The sequence below is a fragment of the Mastomys coucha genome, unplaced genomic scaffold, assembly GCF_008632895.1.
Source record: "Mastomys coucha isolate ucsf_1 unplaced genomic scaffold, UCSF_Mcou_1 pScaffold6, whole genome shotgun sequence".
Classification (NCBI taxonomy): Eukaryota; Metazoa; Chordata; class Mammalia; order Rodentia; family Muridae; genus Mastomys; species Mastomys coucha.
Genome location: NW_022196912.1, coordinates 103,287,190 through 103,313,113, shown reverse-complemented (window position 1 = coordinate 103,313,113; position 25,924 = coordinate 103,287,190). Strand labels below are relative to the sequence as shown.

Here is a 25,924-nt window from a genome sequence, read left to right as displayed (position 1 = left end):
AATATGAACTAACTAGTACCCTCAGAGCTCCCAGAGTCTCAACCACCAACCAAGGTCTGCACAGGGTGGGACTGATTGTTCTGGCAGCCTGTGTATAGTGGAGGATTGCAAATTCAATCATCAATGGGAGGAGAGGACCTCGGCCCTGTGAAGGTTCTGTGCCCCAGTGTGGGGGAATGCCAGGGCCAATAAGCAGGAGAGGGTGGGGTGCCAGGCATGGGGAGTGGGGAGGCAGCTGGGGTTTGTTTTTGTTGTTTTTGTTTGTTTCTTTGTTTTTTAGAGGGGAAACTGGGAAGGGAGAAATCTATATATAAATAAAGAAAATATCTAATAAAAAAAATACAAAAAAAAAGAAGAAGAAGAAGAAGCAGAGCATGGAGACACATGCTTCTAATCCTAGTTGTTGCAAGGCAGAGACATTTTTGAGTTGGCCAACCAACTTAGGCCAACCAGCTTAGCCCATTCAGCAAGTTCCTCAATTAGAGGTCTTTTCAGAAAGAAAGAAAAATATCAGGATGAATGGCAGCCAAGGAGGATACCTAAAGTGGACCTTTGGTCTCTGTAAGCAAGTACACATATGAATGTGTGTGTGTGTGTGTGTGTGTGTGTGTGTGTGTGTGTGCATTCACACAGACACAAAAGTCCCAAACATCATAAAATTTTTGTATTGGTTCTACATAAGTCTGAAAAAGGAGCCACCTCTTATAAAAACCTCAAATGACACAAGACCCAAAAGCTTTTCACCTGGGGATCTATCACTAAGTCACTTTTCTACACTGTAGTGAATTAGTATCAGTTCTAAATTCAGTGAATCATACCTTCTGACTATATTGTAAGTTATATGTTTGCAGCAAATGCTATCTTAGATATTAACATTTAAAACTTATTACAAGAATATTTTGGTATTTCTCCTCATAATGGGCCAACTTAATGGTATAGAAAAGAAAAAAGGGGGGAATATAAAGAAACAAAGACTCAGTAAGTTTCCAAGGTTTCTTGGAATCTCTGAAATCCTTTGTTCCTTAAAAAAAATAATTAGTATAAATTAAATAAAATGGTGCTGGTAGTGGCTACCCTGAGTTATGCTTATGACATGCCAGGTACCACACCATGGCCTTGAAGAATAAAGTTACAAAATGGAGTCTTCCTGATTCATCTATGTCCAGTCAGTAGTGCCTGTTATGCAGGAGATGGCCCATGAATGTGCTGGCTGAAATCATGTAATGATGTTTTAAAGCGCAACTTAAGGCACATGCTGACAAGCAGAGGATGAAGCTGGATAAGTTATTGAAGACCCAAAGGTAATCTTTGGATTTGTGGGCAACAGCAATGTATTTAAGAAAATGACTCCCTCCCTTTTTATTCTAGCTTGCATTTTGCCTCCTTGAATCATTGAATGGCTCCACTAAGCAAGATGCTCACAACTGCTTTTATTCATTTTTGGTGTAGTTTCATTAACATAGTAAGATGATGGGTATGAAGCTTTCTTATTCATCATCTACAAAGACATTGTTACCTACTAGCCCTGACTCTTAGACACTTGACTTCTTTAGGGAAATCTTATGCTATGATACTTCAGCTCTGATACTCTGCAGTGGGAGAGTCTTAACCCAGAATGACAGGGGCCTAAGACAAAGAATTAGGCAAAAGAAGAGTTAATACATTGTGGGGTAGCTGAGTCCATCCCAAAGCAGCATGCTGGCATGGCTCATTTTCTACACCATTCCATTTCTTCTCCACTAATTCACAGTCATTATCATATCCAGACATGCATCCCATGCTTCATTTGCTGACATTAATTAATTTCCCCACCCCTTGCTTTTCATCTCATTTTAAAAGAATGGCAGTGAAATATCCCATTCTCCTAGAGAAAGATTACAGGTTTACCACTGGCCCGCAGCTGGCTATCTCTACTGCACATTAGGATGTTTGATGAACCATAGCTCTGGTTGCATCTTTCATCTCCTGTTATGACCTTTGCCCACCGCCTGACTCACAACCTCCTCCCATCTGAAGTTGCATGTTACAAAACCCATCCCTATTGTACAGTGGTTTATAAAGAGCAGTGTTGGGTAGGAATGACAAGCCTTGTGCAGACCCAGTTCGTTCTACTCCCGATAAAGGAAAACCAAGATGAAGAGAAGAAAAGGAAATTAGCTAATAACCACTGATGATGCACAGCCCACACTTCCTGGATTAGCTGCTGAAACCTCCAAGTTCCTCAGAAGCACAGTTGGATACTTCCAAGATGCCTTGCCTATGTTGAAAAACAGTAGAGCCAAAGGACTACAAATACAAAACAAATAAACAACAAAAATCCCTGGAGACTCCTAAGTGTGCCCATTTTGCCTCTGTGTGTTTCCCTGACATTTACTCTGTTACTGAATTATATGATTCCCTAAATGTATTCTTCATTATTGTCTACTATTAAATTCTGGAGCCCCAGTGCATTGTGCAGTAGCTGCATCAACAGCATGCATTCTTGGCATTATACCTAGAATCATAATTATGCCTATTGAATTCAAATACAAATGCATCCCCTCAATGGCTTCTCTTTTACTTGTATGTATAGGAGCATGTCTCATTTCTTATTAAAAAATGACATAGCCGTTCCTTCAAAGGAGGCTCTCACTGGACAGTTCCCCGAGCCATTTAATATGTTAGCTAATATAATTCATGAACTAAAACAGCCTCCCTTCCCCATTTCATCTGTATCAACAGGAAGCTGTATTTCTGTTAACTTCAGTATCCTCCTGTAAATAATGAAACTGTTTCCTGTCTATACCTAAGTGGGAAAGTGTTACCTTCCGTGTGCAAAGGTCTTGAGTTTAATTCTCAGAGGTACAAAATTAAGTTGCTGAGTTACATGACCTGAAGAATCTCTTTCAATAGCTCTGGAGTTATATGAAGTTTAGACAGTGATTAAGTTTAGTGCCACATCCTCTCTTCACACCTTGAACTTCTCAGGAGAATCTCATGGAGCATTGGAATTCTGATTCCTGCCCAGAAATATTCCTTTGAGAAGTAGAATAACACTTCAATTAATCCCTAGAATGGATGGATCAGAATCTCCCTTTGTATGAATTAAATACCTCCTTTGAATTTTTTAAAGACTATAACTGAGTACCAGATTCAAAGATAACAGAGATCACAGTTTAAATATCAAAAAATCTTTATTGCCGCTGGGGAGACGATGTCGTCCATAAATTCTTTGCAATGCAAGCTGAAAAACTGTGTTTGACTTCCAAAACCCATGTAAAAATGCCAGAGCTGGGGAAGTGGAGATAGGCAGATCCCTGAATCTCACTGACCAGCCAGTTTAACTTAACTGATGAGCTCCAGGCTAATGAGAGATCTTGTCTCAAAGTATATAGATAGCATTCCTGAAGATGATAATCAAGGTTGTACTCTGGCCTCCAATATTCATGTACACATATACAAGCTGGTTTATTGGACTCTGAATTTCTTGATAACATGAAAAATGTTCTGGAGTATTCTTACTTTAGTTGCTGTGTCCTCTATTGACAATAGGAAGGACATCTCAGCTGTGGGAACTTACTTGAAGAGATGTGAAATGCAAAGGAGACTTGTCAACTTGTGGCCCAAAAGTTAAGCAGCAGGTTAGTTGTAAATGAAAACCTGCCTGCTACAATCTCAGAGTCACAGGGCTAGCACTTAAGGCACTTACAAATTCTTTGACTGCAGTAAAGTAGAAACACAGTCATTTTATTCTTCCCAGTTCACTTTAGTGGGTGAGCACTCCTACCAGGACAACTGGGAATGCACTATGCAGCCACACCCAGGAAATAGGGCTTAGCAGAGTACCAAAAATTTATTAAAGTTAATGAGCAAATGTAAAGGGGTCTGGGTAGTTGGGATTGGAGGCAGGGCCTTGGCAATAAAATGCATCAAAGAGTGACAAAGACGTCCCTCAAAAGAATAAGGTGACATCTACATTAAGACAACAATTCAGATTGACTAGTAACAAACTCATAAATGAACAATGACAGGAAAAAGAATGACAGGATATTACTAGCTAATTGTTAAGCCTGTCACTCTAATAGTTGTTTCTTTAAGAAGTTAGGAAACGTCAGTAAAATAATCTCAAGATGCTTCATGGAAAAAATCCAGAAGGTCTCTCTGCATCTGAAGTTTTCATTGTCTTTCCTTTTCTCAGAATAAAGTCTTAAAATATAACCACTCAAGTGAGCCAAGTATAAAGTCTCCACTGAAGCACGCAGGACAGGGACTAGAGAATGTAGTCTCAAGTCAGTCAGTCCTTCAGCCAGCACAACAGTACAAATTTCTTATATGCAAAGCACTATCATGTCCAGACCGAAATTCTAACATCTGGGAAAAATGAACACAGTCCTGGACCAGCTCTTTTATTGCCCCCTTTTAATGTCTCCAATAAAATATGATTTAGTTTGACAATATTTATCAAACCTCTATTTTAAGATAGTCATAGCCTTGGGAACATAGGAATGATAAACATTAGCAAATATCATAGCCTCTGTGAAATAAGTAAAATGAATAGCAAGTTAATATAAAAAACTATAAATAAATGAAATCTAGCCCCCATTCCCCACCCACATCCAGAGACAGCTTGACGCTCAGGACGTCCACCATAACTAGGCTCACACAATCCACCCCAATACCTGGATTAACTGAAAACCCCATGGGGCTCAGTGGTAGAAAGACCTATCCACCCTGCCAGAAACACATCTTCCTTCTGGCCTGCAAAATCGCCCAGGTCAGATCTGGCACTCCAGAGCCTCTCCCATTCCCAGAGACAGCTTGATTCACAGAGGTTCATTATGATCAGATGCACAGGAGGGACAGGCTCCAATCAGAGACAACAAAGCCAATTAACATCAGAGATATCTAGATGATGAGAAGCAAGCCAAGAGCATAAGCAACAGAAACCAACACTACTTGGCAATATCAGAACCCAGTTCTCCCAACACAGCAAACCCTGGATACCCTAACATACTCAAAAGGCAAGATTCTGACCTAAAATACCATCCATGAAGATGATAGAGGACCTTAAGGAGGACATAAATAACTCTCTTAAAGAAATACAAGTTAACACTGGTATGTGTGAATGTGTTAACACTGAATGAGTAGAAGTCCTTAGAGAGGAAACACATAGATTCCTTAAAGAAATACAGGACAACACAATCAAACATGTAAAGAAATCTAACAAAACTGTCCAGGATCTAAAAATATAAATAGAAACCATATAGAAATCACAAAGGGAGGCAACCCTGGAGATGAAAAACCTAGGAAAGAGATCAGGAGTTATAGATGCAAGCATCCCCAACAATACAAGAGATAGAAGAGAGAAGATACTGTAGAAGATATTGACACAGCAGACAAAGAAAATACAAAGTTCAAAAAGTTCCTAATGCAAAACATCCAGGAAATTCAGGACACAATGAGAAGACCAAATCTAAGAATAATAGGAATAGAAGAGGATGAAGATGCCCAATTCAAAGGGCCAGAAAATATCTTCAACAAAATCATAGAAGAAAACTTCCCTAACCAAAAGAAAGGGATGGCCATAAATGTAGAAGTCTATAGAACACCAAGTATATTGGACCAGGAAGGAAAATTCTCCTATCATATAGTAATCAAAATATTAAATACATAGAACAAAGAAAGAATATTAAAAGCAGTAAGAGGGAACGGCCAAGTAACATATAAAGGCAGACAAATCAGAATTATACCAAAACTCTCACAGAGACTATAAAACCCAGATGTTGGACAGATGTCATGCCCACCCTAAGAGAACACAAATGTGAGCCCAGGATACTATACCCAGCAAAGTTCTCAATCACCATAGATGGAGAAACCAAAATATTCCATGACAAAACCAAGTTTAAACAGTATCTTTCCACTAATCCAGCCCTTCAGAGGATAATAGAAGGAAAACTCCAAAACAAGGAGAGAAAACACACCTAGGAAAAACCAAGAAATTAATCATCTCATGACAAGCCCAAAAGAAGAGAACCATACAAACTTAATACCAACTCCAACAACAAAAATAACAGGAACAGACAATCATTGATCTTTATCTCTCAAGATCGGTGGACTCAATACCCCAATAAAAAGATATAGACTAACAGACTGATATATTAAACAGGAAACAGCATTTTGCTGAATACAGGAAACACCACCCTTCAGTGACAAAGACAGACACTATCTCAGATTAAAATGCTGGAAAAAAAATTTTCCAAGCAAATTGTCCCAAGAAACAAGTGGAGTAACCATTCTAATATCCAATAAAATAGACGTTCAACCAAAAGTTATCAAAAGAAATGGTGGACACTTCATACTCAAGGAAAAATCCAAGATGAACTCTCAATGTTGAACATCTTACACCCTAAATGCAAAGGCACCCACATTTGTAAAAGAAACATAATATACAAGAAACCAACAGCCAACATCAAATTAAATGTAGAGAAACATGAAGCAATTCCACTAAATTCAGGGACAATACAAGGTTGTCTACTCTCTCCCTATTTATTCTATTCCATATTTATACTTGAAGTTCTAGCTAGAGCAATTACATAAAAATGTAGGTCAAAGTGATCCAAATTGGAAAGGAAGGAGTCAAGATATCACTATAGATGATATGATAGTATCCCCAAAACTTCTACCAAAGAACTCCTACACCTGATAAACAAAGTGGCTGGATATAAAATTAACTCAAACAAATCAGTACCCTTTCTTTACACAAAGGATAAATGGGCTGAGAAAATTATGGAAACAGCTCCCTTCACAATAGCCACAAATAATATAAAATATCTTGGCATAACTCTAACCAAGCAAGTGAAAGATATGACAAGAACTTCACATCTCTGAAGAATAAAATTGAAGAAGACCTCAGAAAATGTTCATGAATTGGTAGGATTAACATAGTACAAATGGACATCTTACCAAAAGAAATCTACAGATTCAATGTACTCCCCATCAAAATTCCAACTCAATTCTTCACAGAGATAGAAAGAGCAATTCTCAAGTTCATCTTAAATAACAAAAAACCCAAGATAGTGAAAGAAATTCTCAATCATAAAAGAACTTTTGGGAGAATCACCATCCCTGACTTCAAGCTATACTACAGAGCAATAGTGATAAAAACCTCTTGGTGTTGGTACAGAGACAGACAGGTAGATCAATGGAATAGAATTGAAGACTCAGAAATAAAACCACACACCTAGGGTCACTTAGTTTTTTAACAAAGAAGCCAATACCATACAGTAGAAAAAAAGAAAGCATTTTCAACAAATGATGCTGATTTAACTGGAGGTCTGCATGTAGAAGAATGCAAATTTATTCATTTTTATTTTTGTGTACAAATCTCAAGTCAAAGTAGATCAAGGACCTCCACATAAAACTAGATAGGCTAAATCTAATAGAATAGAAAGTATGAAAGATCCTTGAACACATTGGCACAGAGAAAAATTTCCTGAACACAACAGAAATGGCTCAGGCTCTAAGATCAGAAATTGATAAATGGGATCTTGAGAAACTGAAAAGATTCTGTAAGGCAAAGGACACTATCAATAGTGCAAAATGGCAACCTACAGACTGGGAAAAGATCTTTACCAACCCTACATCCGATAGAAGGCTAATATCCAAAACACACAAGGAGCTCAAGAAGTTAGACTCCAGAGAACCAAATAACCCTATTTAAAAATGGGTACAGAGGTAAACAAAAAGGGGGAATCAAATACCCACGGGAGGAGTTGCGGAGATTAACTATGGAGCAGAGACTGAAGGAAGGGTAAGCCAGCCTAAATATAGCTATCTCCTGAGAGGCTCTGACAGTATCTGACTGACACAGATGTAGAGGCTCACAGCCATCCATCGAACTGAGTGCAGGGTCCCCAGTGAAGGAATCAGAGAAGAGACCAATGGAGCTGAGGGGTTTGCAGCCCCTTAAGATGAACAACAACATGAACTAACTAGTACCCTCGGAGCTCCCAGGGTCTCAACCACCAACCAAGGACTGCACATAGAGGGGTCTGATTGTTCAAGCAGCATGTGTATGGTAGAGGATTGCAAAATCGATCATCAATAGGAGAGGACCTCGGCCCTGTGAAGGTTCTGTGCCCCAGTGTAGGGGAATGCCAGGGCCAGAAAGTGGGAGAGGGCGGGGTGGCAGGCATGGGGAGGGGGGAGGCAACAGGGGTTTGTTTTTGTTTGTTTTGTTTTTGTTTTTGTTTTTTGGAGGGGAAACTGGGAATGGAGAAATTCGCATATAAATAAAGAAAATATCTAAAATTTAAAAAAAAAAAAAAAAGAATTCTCAAGTAAGGAATCTTGAATGGCTGAGACGCACCTAAAGAAATGTTCAACATCCTTAGTTATCAGGGAAATGCAGATCAAAACAACTCTGATATTCTACCTCACATCAATCAAAATGGCTAAGATCAAAAACACAGGTGACAGCAGATGCTGGTGAGGATGTGGAGATAGAGGAACACTTCCATTACTGGTGGGATTGCAAGGTGGTACAACCACTTTGGAAATCAATCTGGGGGTTTCTCAGAAAATTAGAAATAGTTCTACCTGAAGACCCAGCTACACCACTACTGGGCATATACTTAAAAGATGCGCCAGGATTTAACAAGGACACATATTCCACTCTGTTCATAGCAATCTTATTTAAAACAGCCAGAAGCTAGAAACAACCCAGATGTCCCACATCAGCAGAATAGGTACAGAAAATGTGGTACATGTGCACAACAGAATAATACTCAACTATTAAAAACAACAACTTCACAAATTTTGCAGGCAAATGGACAGAACTAGAAAATATCATCCTGAGTGAAGTAACCCAGTCAGAAAAGAACACACATGGTATATACTTATTGATAAGTGGCTATTGGCCCAAAAACTCAGAATATTCACCATACAACTCACAGACCATATGAAGCTTAACAAGAAGGAAGGCCAAAGTGTGGATACTTCAATTCCACTTAGAAGGCAGGACAAAATAATTGTGGGAGGCAGATGGAGGGAGGTACCTGAATGGAAGAGGGGAGGGAGAGGGAAAAGGGTGGCAGGATCAGATTGGGAAGAGACAGGAGAGAAGTCCAGAGGGCCAGGAGAATGAATAGAAATATGTAGCAGTGGAGGGTTTGGGAATTTGGGGAACCACTAGAAAGTTACAGACTCTAGGAATGTGAAAGGCTCACAGGACCCAGTGGAGATGACATTAGCTGAAATACCCAACAGTGGGGAGATAGAACCTGAAGAGATCACTTCCATTAGATAGACATGGCCCCAGGTGAGGGATGGGATCATGCACCAAACTCAAAATCTTTAACCCAGAATTGTTCCTGTCTAAAGAAAACATGGAAACAAAAAAAATGGAGCAGAGACTGAAGGAAAGGCTACCCAAAGACCACCTCACCTTGGGATCCATCCAATCCACAGACACCAAACCCTAACCCTATTGTTGATGCTAAGAATTGCTTGCAGGAAAGAGATTGGTATAGCTATTATCTGAGAGGGTCTGCCAGCACCTGACTGAGACAGATGCAGATATTCACAGCCAACCATTGGACTGAGCCTGGGAACCCCAATGGAAGAGTTAGGAAAAAGACAGAAGGACCTGAGGGGAGTCACAACCCCATAGGAAGAACAACAATATCAACTAACCAGATCTCTTAGAGCTCACAGGGAATAAACCACCAACCAAAGAGTATACATGAGTCAGTCCATGGCTCCCACTACATATATGGTAGGGGATGGCCTTATCTGGCATCAATAGGAGGGGAGGTGCTTGCTCCTGTGGAGGCTTGGTACCCCAGCGACGGTAGATTCTAGAGGGGTGAGGTGGGAGTGGGTGAGTGGGTTGGGGAGCACCCTCTTAGAGGCAAAGGGGAGGGAGCATGGGGTAGGGGATTTGTGGAGGGGAGACTTGGAAGGGGGACAACTTTTGAAATGTAAACAAATAAAATAATTAATAAAAAATCTGGATGATGTATAAGTCTTAAGTGCACAGCCTCAGTTTCCTAATCCATAAAATGGAAAGATTATCAGTTAAGAGGATTATAAAGGCTACTTGGGTTGAAGGGAAGACAAGGTAGTCCATTGACACCAAAACATCCAAGGATTTATATTTATGAAAGACAGAACAAGCTATTTGGTCAAAAATCAAAATATTTTATTCAGATTCTACAAAATGCCTTTGTTTTTCACAGGCACGCAGAACTTAACTTTTGGTGGCATCCTTGACAGAAGGAAGCACTCGTTTATCTGATTCAAACAGATAATAGCCCTTGCCTGTGTGATCCAGGCTTTGTGATAGAAAAGTAGGAGAGAGATCTTTACCAGCAAAGAGAACTTCAAGAGACAGAATCTTGAAGGAAAAATTAAAGTAGGAAAATCAGAGTCTTGAGTCTGGGGCTGTGATAGGCAAAAGGCAAAGTAGTTCTTAAACTTTAAGAGGAAAATACTTGGGGGTAACACCTGGACTGAGCATGCCTCAACTTCTCATCACAGGACATTCCCAAGTATTCCTGTTGCAAAGACAGAACACCCTGAATATTGCTAGGTATTTATCTCATCCCTATGTCCCTCAATTGCCCATCTCTAGCAATTTACTCACTTTCCTTTCACCTTAAAAACAGACGGCTTTAGGCCACTCACTATACTTTCTCTTATGCCTGTCTTCTGTGTGCATACATGCACAATTATTTTGACAAATGGTCTTATCGTCTTATGAACTCTTGTTCCCAGCCTTCACCAGGGGATGGCATGCAAACTATTTGTGCCTACTACCATTTCTTTGTCTAAATCATAGTTGGCAACACCAGAGTAGAAGTAAATAAGAATAACGAATGTATTTCTCTTTTCTCTCTGCAATTCAAAATGGACCAGAAGCCTCCATATGGGTGCTTAGAACTGACCTGGGCTCTGTCAGTAAGATGGGCTTCCATGGCAATAAAGAAGTCAGTCACAGAAAACTGTAGTCACAAGAAAGTCCACATTGTATTCAATAAGAGATCCTCCTATAGCAGGTCTTTCCTTCCCTCTGACTTGGAGATTCTCTAGTAATAGCTGATACTTTAGCAAGTGAGTGGAGAGATGAAACAGAGAATCAAGAGAAAGACTGAGGCAAGGGAAAGCCCTGTCAGAACAATGTAATAGCAATTTGATGATTGCCTTGAGAGGACAGTCAGCCTCACTGTGATTCAGCTAAGGCGTGTTTTACATGGTCTTCCCAGCAGAGACCACACCTATTAGCCAAATGGCTAGTTTTTCCCCCTACATCTGCCCCTCTTACAAGTATTTTTCCCTAGTTTGCTCTCTGTTACTATGATAAAATACCATGACCAAAAGCAATTGGGAAGAAGTGATTTGTTTGACTACAAGGGACAGCTGATCATCAACTGAAGCCAAGATAAAAACTGAGGCAGGAGCATAAAGCAGAAAACACCAAGGAAACCTGTTCTCTTGCATTGTTCTCTCTGGGTTGTTCAGCTATTTTTCTGATGCATCTCAGCTCCCCTACTCAGAGATGGTACTGTTCACAGTGCTGCTACCACTATGTAATCAGGTGATCTTGGTATTCTACCATAAGCTCCAGAAAAAATCTGTTTTCTTTACTTTTCAACCATAACAGCATAAAGACCTTCATATTGTCACATGTTCAGGTCATATGAAAATAATATTTGGAGACAGATAAAAAAAGAAGCAAAAATTATTAAGTTCAATAGAAAAAAACCTGGAAAACATTGCAAAATCCCACTCTAGGCACTTTCCTCCAGTGAGTATACAGAATGCCCAGTTGAACACATTCAGGCCCCAGCCTTCAGAAATTATGTTTTGGTACAAAGTTTGACTTCCATAGTTTCAATCAATGTTTTCCAAATTCATATTCCCCCAGATCAGCAGCAGCTCCTAAGGATGTGAAGATGTATTCAAAATAGAAATTCTTCAGTCTTATCCCAGAACTGATGATTCAAGCACTTAGGAATGGTACCGAGTGGTCTATGGCTTGCTAAACTATCCAGATATAATTAATTTAAACCTGCTCTTAGAGCCATGGTTCTCAATTTTGTTGAAGAATGGAATAACTGGTAATGCTTATGAGAACCTAGCACTGAGGACACTCCTCAGACCAACTGCACCTCTTGGAGAAGGGAAAAGAGAAGGTTTAAATCCCAGTCAAAAAAATCACCACAGACTCTTTCATTGACACTCATTCCCCACTGTTAACACTGCTTCTTCAAAAAGTGTATAGTAGTAAATGTATAGTGTACATTTAGTATATTTATATATACTTAAAGTATATATAGTATATATATAATATGTATATTTACAGATGTATATTTATATATAATAGTAAATATATATTTACTATTATTTACTTATTTACTTGTTTTACTATTACACTTGATTCTTAAACCCATCTGATTTCTTTGATCTCTTGGACTGTCAGTGGTGTAACTCACAACTCTACAGGAGCTTCAGAGAGGAGGAAATCCAGATCCATCTAGTTGCTGTTAGATCGAGTTACACACTGAAATGACTGGAAAGCAAGAAGGGCTGCTTTTTAAAAGGTTCTTTCTGCTATAAACTTCCTACCTCTAGCTTAGAAATACCCATAATGGAGGGGGGAAAAGCTACCCTGGGTCTTCTTTCTTCAATCTGCCAGCAACCCCATGATTATTTCCTCCATCAACCTGAGTGAGTGGGCTGGGAGTCACTTACCCTCCTTTAAATTGCCCCATTTGTGTCAAGGTTATTTTGTACAAAATGATAAGTATTACCCATTAATTCTCTTCTGCACCTCCTACATTTTTCCTCAAGCCTAGGCTCTGAGAGAGGCTTTCTCTTTCTTCTCCTCTGTCTCATTTTTTAAAAGAGACCTTCTGAACATAGTTACTCTGTAGGTTTGCCATGCATTTCATCCTCTAATCCCTGAGCCAACAGACAGATAATCAGTATTATTAATAAAAATGAGTTACTATCATTATACTAAAGAGAAAATGATGCCAAATCTTGCATTTCTCCCCAGATCCAATTAAACTGCTCCTCTTCATGAGGCATCACATCCTGGTCTCTAGAAACATTAATAGCCTCCACTTTTGTCAATTCTTGGAATACTCCGTCTGCATAAACTGCACTATCTACTGAATAAGAGTTGTATAAAACCACCTTTCCCACATCACTGGGAAACTTTCTGAAGTCTGAGAATCCAGACCTTCTCATTCTTTTGAAGCCCTCACAACTTCAGTATTGTTTGGGACAGAAAGCACACAATAGAAATTCAAAAGACATTTCAATATCATTACACCCATTTTCAAGAGCACCAAGAACACTTAAGTGTGCTGTGGCTTCTAAATATACTCTTCAAGTTCCAAAGCAAAAGTAACATCACCATTCTATCTCCGATTTCAAATGGAAGGATGAGCCTAATTCTCACAGATCACAAGCCACATTGACTTAAGAGTAATGTGTCTATGTGTCTCTGTGTGTGTATGCCTGAGAAGAGCCTGTCTTGTCGATTAGTGTGTGCATGTGCATGTGTGTGTGCGTGTGCATGTGCGTGTGTTTGTGTGTGTGTGTGTGTGTGAGAGAGAGAGAGAGAGAGAGAGAGAGAGAGAGACAGCACACCCATGCAGAACCAGTTTGACTCTTTCACATGAATCACTCTTGTCCTTTTCTAATGCCTTTTGATGTAATGTCTTAGATCACTTATGGAAATTAAATACATTTAATTTTTCTAACTCAGTTTTTGCTCTTATTATTGCCTTCAACTTTCTGCTTTTGTACTTTTTAATTATTAGAATTTAAGAAATAGTTCTCAGATATATTCAAACATTTTCATCATAATAAAACCATTGCAGATCTTGAAGTTCAGCTTTAATAATTGAAAAGGCATTCATCTCTTATTGGGTGCATTTGCAATTTAAAGCTGGTAAGGCTGAGATAGTATAGAATTGCAAAAAAAAATGATTTGAATTGGTCATGAAACAAATTCAATTTTCACTCTAAAAACAATGCTGTATTTTGAGAAATCGTGCTTCCCTCTTCAGAGAAACATAAGGCTTAGTGATTCATCATATGCAAGTTGCCAAGTTTACTTTGGAGAATAAATATACAATACACTCAAATATACAGTAAACTTAAATTGAAGTTTCTATTGCATTTTTAGCTTGAAAGTAAGTTTCCATGCAAACATAGTCTTTCCACCTGATCTTTCACATATTCATCTGTAAGTAGTATAAATAGAACATTACTTGGAAGAGGTATGAAATCTAGAGGATGAGAAAGCAACAACCAAAAAAATCCTCTTAGATGACGAACAGGGGAACAGAGGACCTTATATGATGGCAAATGCTTCTCTGCACAGCACAGGAAGCAGTGGGAGAAAAGAAACAGGTGACACAGGAAGGGGATACAAGAGGAATGGTTTTCCTATCTGAAGACACAAAAGAAAACTTGGGATGGACACACACACACACACACATACACACACACACGCCATACATGGAGAGCAGAACTAGATGTTAAAACATTTCTCTGCAAAGCTTTGAATGGAAATTATAGTATAGTTGAATTATAGCAGGAAGAAAAAGTGATGCCCTTGGAGGCAATGGGCATTTCTCAGGTTCCTCCAAAATTTCAAGTAGCTGTGAAGCTATACACAAAGATAGCACATGCTGAGCCATCAAACACCAGCCCTGAAGCATTGCCTCTAAGTTGTATTGCAGAAAAAAAAAAGTGGATCTGTAGACTTCCATTAAATAAGAATTCCCAATGATGACTTGAGTCAACACACTTAATGATGGGCATATTGCCATACAGTATTTTGTTTAATTATACTATCTAATAAAATTTTAATATAATAACACTTGTACACATTTTGGATTTTCTCTGGGGTTCTGAGGAAAAGAGAACTAATTACAGGAGGAAATTCATATCACAGATCAATAAAATAAATGTTACACCTGTCTCTAATGTGAGAACTAGGCAATATTTAAATGGCAAGAAAAATAGTTTTCCAAGAGTCATATATTTTTTCTCAAAGTCATATCTATGCACAAAGGTTATTTTGGTTCTTAATTATTCTGTGTTCCCAGTTGCCCCTGGTTTATAAAGCTACACCACTCTTCATTCTATTTCTGGATATGCTAAGCCTGGGACCTTCCTGTCCTTGCCTTTTCCTCTAAGTCTCTATGCCTGGCTCCTTTTCTTAGTTGGATTTCAGCTCCTTCTATGGGAATTCTATCGACCAAAGTAAAGCAGCTATTCCCAGGTCTCCTTATCTGAATTATCTAAACAGGACTAACCATTTTCCCACAAGTGACTTTAATTGTTTATAGTCCCTTCCTTCCTTTCTCCTCTCCTCTCCTCCTCTCCCTTGCTCTCCCCTCTCTGCTTTCCACTCTTCTCTCCTCCTCTTCCCTTTCTCTCAGTTCTTAATAAGGTACCATGATATACAGAAACCAATGTTACTTCAATATATAGCACTGTGTTCAATGCACAGGAGGGATTCAGTATGTTCTACGAGAGGTGTTAAAATTACCACCATCATCATTAAAATTATCACCAGCATCTCACTTTGGTGTTATCTTCTTTGTTCATCTTACTGGCACTCCCTAAGGACTATGTAACATGATGCTATATTCATCCATTATTTGTCTCTTAGTAAAGTATATTCTATTTTGTGTATTTGGTTTACCTTAATGTACCTAGCACTTAGAATACATCCTAGAACATGGTAGTGGTTCAATAAATTATTGTTGAATGAAGCTGTAAATCCACCCATGCTTCATCCCCTGCTTCTGCATGCAATGCACAATCTAACACACTGTATATCATCACATGTACTGTCCTGTGCTTCTGCATGCAATGCACAATCTAGCACACTGTATATTATCACATGCACTGTTGTTGACCATGATGCTGACTCTGTGTCAGATGCCCTGGCATATCCAGGTGTTCTTGGCTGACTGAGATAGAAGTGTTTGATATGAATGAAATATGCTTGGTCAGCCCTCTTCCTCAACACCAGTAATCTGTAGGCATTGGTGGTGTTCTATTGAACTCACTTTTGTTTCAATTTCATACTCCAAAGTTACAGACTGGAGACAGTTATTAATGATGTGACTATTTCATCATCCACTGATCCTGAGTCATTTGGAAGAAAGAAGTAATCAGAGGAAAGATTGGAAATAACCCAGAGTCACTCAACTACAGAAGTCACACACACACACACACACACACACACACACACACACACACACACACACACAATCAGCCACTGTGGTGGAGCATACCTTTAATCCAAGCCCTTGAGAGGCTGAGGCATGCGGAATGTACTTTTGAGGATAACCTTGGGTATACAAGGCAATCTCCAGATAACTCTGGACCACATATTGAAGCCTCATCTCAACAAACAAACAAATAACAGCAGTAGCAGCAGCAGCAGCAGCAGCAGCACAATAATAATAATATGTACCATGATCTAGGTGGGAAATATTAACTTTCATCCAGAATTACTGATACCTTCCAATAACTTCCTCCTTTATAATGAGACATATTCACATACATTCTGATAAAAGCAGAACATATCACTCCTCCGTGAATGTTGCAAAACAGCATACATAGGTCTTATTTCTACGAGCTTAACATCTAGCAGTAAGATGAACAATGGCAGAGTTCTTCTACACCTGCCCAACAGATCCTATCATACCTTTCATGCATATGACCAATTCATCCACTAAGTGTCACATGAAACCTTCATTAAGCCACCCTGCCTATATTATCTGCTCCAGAATAAACTCTTGCACTTAGAGATTACCAATGAGATGACTGCAGCCCTGCTACATCCTGACTATCACCCTAAGAGGCCTCCATCCAAGCCCACCCAGGTAACCCACTCACTCAGGAATTCCTGACCCCCATGACCAGGAGAAGATGACAAATGCTTATTTTCTAAAGCCCCTGAGTCTTGCAGCAATTAGCACTGCAGCAAAATCTTACTAATCCAGCTCAATCCAGAAAAGGTGTCAGAACCCCAGATTCAGGACTCCATCTGCAGCTGTAACTAAGCAGACATCACAGACAAAATTACTTCTTTCCTTTCTCCCCTAATTCGCTCTATTAAAAAGAAGTTTCACAATAGCGAGGGATTTTTTTTTTCCTTTTCAAGAGCCTTCGTAGCAGTCCTACTGTATCAAACGGGATTGGTTTTAAATGAACATCCTCGTACTGCTCTGCCTGCCAGGGGAGTTGCGAGGCTTAATTAATTACAGATCTTTGGATGAAAGAAGCACCAAGTACAGGGAATTATCATCAAACGGGACCAGGAAAAAATGAAAAGGAGAAGAAAAATAAAACCTTCTCTTTCTGCTTGCTAAATCTATTTCACCTGAGATTTCACACAGGCTGAGTCACCTATTGTTTAGAGAGGACTCCATTTTTGCTGAGTGCAGAGGGGAAACAAGCCAGCACTGTCGGAGAATAGGAAGCCCTTGTCCTTTAGCTTAAAATAGACCCCTTTCCCAAAATAGGCATCAACTCTTCCTTTAAGGGACAGCATCGCCATCTGGATGATGGGCTTTCAAGGAGCAGTGAGCTGGAATATATTTGGTGGGGCCCCATGGAGCCAGTCCACTCTGTGTGGAAGTGCAGAACTTCCCGAACCTCAGTGAATCCAACGACTCTAGATGCAGATCCCCACCCTGAGAAAATATTAAGGGGAAACAATTTCTCTTTGTGTCTCCTCCTGCCAGAGGAATCCCAAAGAAGCAGAATTTTTTATGTTTCAATATAAAAATGAGATGGTTCATAAGAGGCCAGTAGGAAAGTGGCAAAGGTTTACGGTTAAGTTTCCAAAGTTTAAATCCAGAGTCTCCACACAATAAACATATGACCTTGGGTGAGTGAGTAACTTAGCTTCTCTGAGCCTTTAGCTCTTTCTTTTAGGAAAGTGTAGCCACTAATACTACTGGCTGAGTGACAGATAATGCCAAAGACAGTGCCCAGATGGAGGCTGAAGTCAATCACTGGGCCATAATGTTGGCTGTCATTAAAGATTTTATTCATCCTGCCATTCTGGGGTTGGCAAACATGTTCATTGGGGTTTTATAGAGCTTTCTATTCTTATAAAATGTGGTTATTCCTAAAAAGCCACAGTATATAGGTCTAGCACACTTAAGCTCCATCTCTAGCCTTTTTCTTGGGGTGTGTACAGAGTAGGCTTTTCCTTACTAAAGAAGTAAAATAAGAAAGCCATGGTTGGGATTGAGAAGATAGCTTAGTCAGTATGGTGCTTGCCTCACAAGCATAAGGACCTAAGTGTAATACTTTAGCATCCAGGTAAAAAAAGTTGAATGATATATGCTTATAACTCTAGCACTAGGGAAGGTAAAAAGCCTTATGGTTTGCTTTCCAGCCATGAAAATCCTCTACCAATAAAATAAAATAAAAATAAAAAGAGATAGATGGCATCTGAAGTATGGCACCCAGGCTTGTCCTCTGGCCACACATGCATGTACCACAATACTGTACACATATTTACACACACATTTTTATAAAAAGGTAGACTTAGCTTTCATTCTAAATTGCTCAACTCTCCCTGTATGATATATACAACCTAGTTCATCAGACCAAATAGTGTCCCTTTGCTCTGTAATAAACTTGTTTGGGTAGTTCAGGGGGAGGCGTGGATGGCTAAGGGAGGCAAGCACATTTCCCTGGACCAATGGCTATTGCAGTTGTGCATGACTGTTACAATAATGTATGTCATCTGACTGCTGCAATGATGAGACACTGTGAGTGTGACAAGGTCTGCCAAGGTTAGGCAAAGGCTGGTACAGTTAGTGCCATTTCTATCAGAGAAAGTAAAAAGGGAACACAAGCCAAACCAGGATTCCTTCGCCTCTAGTCACAATGAGAGAAATGAGAAAAATGGGGAGGGGTGATTCCAGGATGTTACTTCAATCAGACCTAAACTTGCTGACAAGGTTACATGGTTTGGAAATGCCTTGGTACCCCAATTTCATATATGGATGGGTTTGGAGGTATATTTGTAGAAGATTAGACAAGAAGAAAAAAGGAAAAGGAAGAAGAGGAGGAAAGGAAGAGAAGGGGGAAGAAGGACACTCAGTGCTGTGATCATCTTATTACATGTGATATGCTCTACTTCAACAAGCCTGTTGACTTGTATTATAGTAGTTAAGGATGCCTACTCCACTCTGCTTCCTACTAATGCCACACACCTCGCCCAAGAGCCATCCTAAATTATGTTACAGAAAGGTGCTTGTTCAGGGCTCATCTGAACAGCAGCAAAAGTAGTACAGCTTGAATGTTCCCTGCAGAGAGGAAGAAAGGCAAAAGTATCTGTTCTACAACAGAGTTCTGAGTCCTACTCTTGGTTCTGGCATCAGCAACTGAATGACCTTGGGCAAGGTGCTGCCAGATACCTTGACATTTCCTGGTATGGTGGAGATGTTAGGAACCACCAAAGACTTGTGTACATCATGCATAAGATTTTGTATACTGTAAAGTGCTCTAAAATGTAAAGCATTATATTCTGGGTATTGCCTTGGGTGAATGACACTAGACCTGGTGCATCCATATCCATCTTTATTTCCTTTTATCTCTACTTGTTTTTTATCTTCTGCCTCACTGTATATCTCTAGTACCCTCCATCCCCCTCTCCTTATGCCATAGGTGTGTCAGTTAAACACAATACATTCCACTCATATTGGCCAACTCCACTGATAGTCAAGATTGCCATAAAAACCACAATTACTTCTGTAGAACATTTGGAGAACTTTTTAAAGGAGGGTTATGTCTTTAATATAAGTGATAGGGTTGTTTTTTTTTTATAAGAAAGCATCTCCAAAACAGTATGTTCCCTTGAATAAAATACTTGAATAAAAACTAATCTAATGTCTCTAAACCTATCAGAAAGCATAAGAACCACAAAAAAGAGAATGAAACGTCCAAGTGCCTGAGCTCTGTGCCCAGAAGTTTAGGGTGGGACTAAGAAGTGTATCCATTCCATACACCAATGGTTCTCAAGCTTCCTAATGTTGTGACCCTTTAATACAGTTCCCCATGTCATGGTGATCCCCAACCATAAAATTATTTTTGTTGCTACTTCATAAGTATAATTTTATTACTGTTAAATAAATCTGTGCTTTCCAATAGACAACCCCTGTGTAAAGGTCATTTAACTCCCAAAGGAGTCATGACACACAGGTTGAGAATCACTGCCATATACCACTGTCCATCCTAAAGACACTCTGATGCTGCTTCAAGAAATCTGAAGCTGGCAATGTTCACACCAGGCTCTCTCTCTGTCTTTGTCTCTGTCTCTGTCTCTCTATCTCCCTCTCTCTCTTTCTCTCCTTTCCTCCCCCTCTCTTTTGCCTCACTCTTTCTCTCTCTTGCCTCTCTCTTTCTCTCTCCTCTCTCTCTCTTTCTCCTCTCCTCTTCCTCCCTCCCTCTCTCTCTCTCTCTCTCTCTCTCTCTCTCTCTCTCTCTCTCTCACACACACACACACACACACACATACACAACTAAAATTTCTTTCAAATAGATGAGGTATATGGAAGCCAAAAATAAAGTAGAGTCAGAGGCTAGCCCCAAACCCAAGTGACTCAACTTCTGCCAAGAATTATGTTAAGAACATGGAGGGGAAAAGGACACCGAATAGTCTGTTGTTCTCTAAGTGACTGACCATAGACAGATAATGAGACCAAAAACATAGGCAGTAACCACAAAACATCTCATGTATTATCTAAGTTGTGCTAAGGTCAAAGCTCTAACTCAGCATCAAACTGGGCTGCCGCAGCTTCAGCTTTACAATCAAGGGAAACATGATTCATAGACCAAGAGCCATGATGACCTCCTTATGGAAAATGGTGGAAGTTGTATTCTCTAATTCTTCTACAGAAAAGACCAGTTTTGAACATAAAGGCATTGTCACTTTGTTTTCTGGATTGTTTCAGGGCAGTTTCCTTCCATCTGCCCAAGAAGTAAAATAAACACTGCCAGAGCCTTGTATCTCCAATCCCAGGCGCAGGTCCAGGCTGGGTCCCCAGCACTTCTGGGATTCATCCTCTACTGCTCCAGTCTCCATGACCTGACTGGCACTCAGCAATTTCCTGCTAATTCCAGACCTACAAAGGGTTTAGAAAACCTTTGTCCTAGTGTCTCTTTGCTGTGGCTTGAAACTCTGAACACATTGATTATTCACACTGGAAATTAACTATCTAGGTCAGTGGTTCTCAAGACTGGCTGCACATTAAATTTACCCAGACAGACTTTATGTTGATGCAGGTGCCAAGATCTCTTCTCAGGTCTATTCCATAGACTGATCACAGGGCCTGGGCACCCTGTGTTTTTGTTTTTTTGTTTTTAACAGCATCTAGGCAATGTCAACCCATGATCACAAGAACACAGATCTCTATAATGATTCTTACTATTTGTCAGAATTTATTGGAATATTTTTTTAAAGTATAAGGCTTAATTTCTATGAATTTGATCAGTCTGAGATGATATTCAAGTATTAATTAACCTTAATTTTTTTGTACTATGTATATAAATAAATCTCTACCTGATCTCTTTACCACTTCCTATTCACCCCAAAATACACACCTCATTTTTTGAGGATAAAGGTTTTTGTCTTCATTACCCTGACCATCTTGGAACCAGTTTTTAGTATACCCTCTTCCTCACTTGCACATCAATATCTCATGCAAGCATTCTTACCTAGATCAGTATGTGCCCTCACCCAGGCCAATACTACTCTCTAACAGATTTTCATGTTAACTCTCTACCATAATTGATTGCTTCAAATATTATAGCAGCACACACTTGAGCTGTGAGTTGGCAATACCTCATCTAGTACTAGCCTGTGGGGTCTAGTTCCCTAGCCAGTGAGTCTGCAATAGACTTTGGGTTGTTTCAGTCAACAGAATGTAGCAATGTAGGTGGTATGCCAGTTCCAGCTCTTGGTCTCCAGTGTCCTTACACATGGCCAGTTCTCATCACCATAGCAACATCCAAGCTACTCTAAAAGCAAGCTCATGTTAAACGGCTGGGGAATGTATGGAGCAAAGCTAAGCCATTTAAACTAAAGCTCTGAAAAGCAGTCTAGCTAAGATCAGCAAAGCCAAGTAGCCCATCTGTAGCTGAGCACAGATGCCCATAAGGCCCACTGTACTCCAGACCACATCAGCAAGTCCTTCCAGCCAATTCCAGACTCAGGAGAAGTCATAAATTGCTGATTGTTTTAAGTCATTGAATTTGGGAGAGCTTTGTTACACAGCTACTATCAATTAATATACTTTCTAATTTAAATCATAACCAGTGTAACTACCATGAACAAAAATAAGACATGCATATACTCACACATGTGTGTGTGTGTGTGTGTGTGTGTGTGTGTGTGTTATAATTTTCACACAGATGGTTTGTTTTCTTTTGTTTTGGTTGGTTTTGTTTTGTGTGAAATGGGGTCTCTCTGTTATGTAGATCTGGCTGCCTGGAACTCACTATGTATCAGGCTGGCCTCAGATTCATAGAAATCCCCCTTCCTCTATTTCCTGATTTCTGGTATTAAAGGCATGTACCACCACACCTAGCTGATGATAACATTTTAAGAGCATCTACATGTCTACTTTATAACAGTGCCATGATGTAATCTCAGTGGCATTGTTAGTAAAGTGTTAAAAGGCTAGTGAGAAAGAAATAGATGTGGCCATAATATATAAAAGGTACATTCATGCTAAGAAATATCTGAATAAAACCACCTGTGTACTCTTTAATAAGTGAGATTTGGTGAAGTGGGATATAATTGAGTTAAATTTAGAGAGAATTGGAAAAGACAAACTTTATACAACCTGCACAGTTCGTATTATAGCTGTATCATTTTTGGAGATATCACTAGCTGATCACACAGGTTGGTTCTGTTGACATTGATTCTACGGTTTTCATGCACAACACGTTGGCTACAAACTTGGTTTGGTTTTCTAGCTGAAGGAAAGCACAAATCTTAAGAGATTTATGAAGATCATCTTTTGTAAATATTTTAAGACCAAACTTAAGCAAATGAAGACAGACTAGGAAGCAAAGTGCTGCAAACTCTGTTTAAAGAAAAACCTTTCCAAATATTCTCATCCACGATGATTTGGGGGTCTGTCAGATTGTTTAATCCTCCTGTCCACAGTTTAACTTTAATATACTGATTCCGTATAATGTGGAGACTAAGTGACTCATTGAGAAGGAGCCATTAGACACTGGCAGAGCAGAGATCCTGGCTCCAGGCCTTTCTTTACTCCTTGTCTTAAAATATGAGCCAAACCTCCTTTTTCTTTAGAAAGTTTTCTCTGCCCTACTGCCCTTCAATCAAACTCCAGTTCTTCAGCAAAACATCCACAATCCTTGAAAGGATTAAAGTATGCTATTAGTCTGCCATCATTCCTCCATCTTCTAGTCTCCATTCCCATCCAGCAATGGAGAAGACCTCACCTCTCCCCCTTCAGTCCCACACCTTCCTGCGAAGCATGCTCTCCTCTGCCATAGAAATCATATTTACTGTACATGTCATTGCTTCATAGCAGCCTGAAAAGTCCTAGTGGCCAAATGCCATCAAAGTTCTGCATGGAGCTTCCGTACTGACTCTTGAGTACTGGTTTTCTTCCATTTTACATTATGGTAGCATCTTTAAATACATCTTCTCCTCTAGGCAGAAGCCTCTCTGGGAAGGCAATGAATGACTCTATGGTTACACATTGTTTGTGTGGAGACAGCAGGTGAATACATGTTTATTTTGATACCATAAAGATAATATTTTCTCATTCAAAAGAAGGATAATAAAGAAACTTTAAACCCTTGTCATTACTGAAGATATTTCTTTCCTATATTATTGTTTTAATTTTACAAAACTGGGATAATACTGAAAAGCCAGTTTTACATACTGTTTAATTTTTTCACATTATTAAATCGTGACATTTTAGCATGTTAAATTAGCACTGCTGTCACATGTGGGGTTCATAATTGAATATTTTTGCTAATCTGCATGCATTTGAACAATTTCCAGGATTCTTTTTGATTTCTGAATAAGACAACAATGGCATCCTCAGTATGTTAATCTTTTCACTGAATTTTTCTTTAATATATTCTTGAACACATAATTGAGATAGGTATTTTTTGTCTCCTCCGGCTTCAAATTCATTCAATTGTCCTATAGATCAGCACATGCTTTGTACACAGCCTATAACTGTCAAAGAATCGTCATTCAACATCTATCAAATGAGAAAATTAAAAATAAATAGGCACTTCACAGAAAAAAATCTTTTTAGGATCAGTTATAAGATATGAAAAGTCTCATTTTATTTGGAAACAATGAGAATATTTCTTTAATAGCCTTGTTTCTATATAATGCTTGGTATGCACCCTAATACCAAGTTCACAAAAGTGCAATGTACATCTGCTCTGTGTCTACTCATCATGGAAGAAATAAACAAATAACTTATTATCTACCATATAATGTGTGTGTATGTGTGTGTATGTGTGTGTGTATGTCCTGGTACTGTGTGTATGTTATTGCTCAAAGAAACAGCAGAGCAAAGTCCCAGGGAAATGATCATAATGCCTTCTTTTTCAGAGCATTATTCTGTTTTTAATGTTTTGTTTTACTTTTTATTGAGCCTTTGTGAGTTCCACACTGTAACCCCAATCCTACTTCACTTACCCCAATCTCTCATACCTGCCCTGAGCTCTTGCAACCTCCCCTGCCCCCAGGGTGGAGGAGAGGGCAGGGCACTAAGACTGCACTCATGCCCCCTCATGGCAGACTAGTGGTGGGGCCAGTCAGAGCATAATTCTTAAAGGGAAACTAGCTTACGTATACTTTGTCAAAGACTGGGAAAGCAGCCACTGTATCTGAGATGCTCCCTGGACTCAATTTTTTATCACTAATTATCATGCTACCACAAAACTGCAGGTCCAGACATATGTGAGATATAGTGTGCATGTACTCTTCATTGGCTTGAACTACCAATGTGATTTTTCTTCTATGCTTCACAGTGCAATAGATGGGAAGGAGGGTGAAGCCAGTTCAGAAATAAGAGCAGCAGGGAAAATGGGTGTCATCTGTGGACAGACAAAAAAAAAAATATATCGTATTCCCAATCACCTAGAATCCAAGGTGTTAATATACTGAAAATCAATATGTAAAATGATCTCCCTCAAGAAAAGATAGAAGAGATCAGCCTCTTATTACTCTAAACATAGGAGAGGGGAGAGAATAATATTTGTGTGTTTCGGTAGATGGTACCACATGTGTGTTGGAACTTACTGAACTCACTTCCCTTTTGCCTTCAAAATGGACTACTCAATCTACCTGTGACTGTACCCTCTGTCAATCCAGGCTCACATGAGCTTCTATCTGATTCACTACTATCTCCTCAAGCCTTAGTTCACCCAGTGCAGTCATTTGCTCAACTTATTAGTAAGCAGCTGATAGCTGCTAAGTTCGACAGGCACGGATTAGAATCTGAACAAAATTTTAGATGGATAAAGAGACTCCCCAGTCTATCTGAATAGAAGCAGGGGTTCATGCCAGTTCATCACTGTAGGGAGAAGGCCCTTGAGAAAATTACAATCTGGGGCTGAGGGCATATCTTTGGAAAGGTACCTCACTCTTTAACCTGTGAGAGGAGAGTGGATCAGATGCCATTAACCTACACCATTGCAATTACCATCCTAAACCATGTGTACAGTACTGTCCAAAACAGACAACAGATGACCCTGGGAGACGTCTCACATCACAAGGTCATAGTTATTTGAGTTCCCAATGATTGGCAATAAAGTATCACACTGAATAAGAATGGTATTTAATAATAATCAGCTTACTCTGTCATTTTTCCAAGAGATT

The 25,924-nt window shown here is 39.4% G+C and overlaps 1 protein-coding gene across 23 annotated transcripts in view; it reads right to left on the bottom strand.

Moving 5' to 3' along the window:
* Positions 1-25,924, bottom strand: part of Nrxn3 (neurexin 3) — a 1,683,426-nt gene that overhangs the window by 1,279,486 nt on the left and 378,016 nt on the right. Inside the window, exon 1 of one of the 23 annotated variants that reach the window (XM_031355979.1) lies at positions 16,308-16,327. The exons of the other annotated variants lie outside the window; for them this stretch is intronic. The gene's annotated coding sequence lies outside the window, so the exon portion shown is untranslated. Of the gene's footprint in view, positions 1-16,307; positions 16,328-25,924 lie in introns of those variants that run through there. 23 annotated transcript variants of the gene reach the window in all.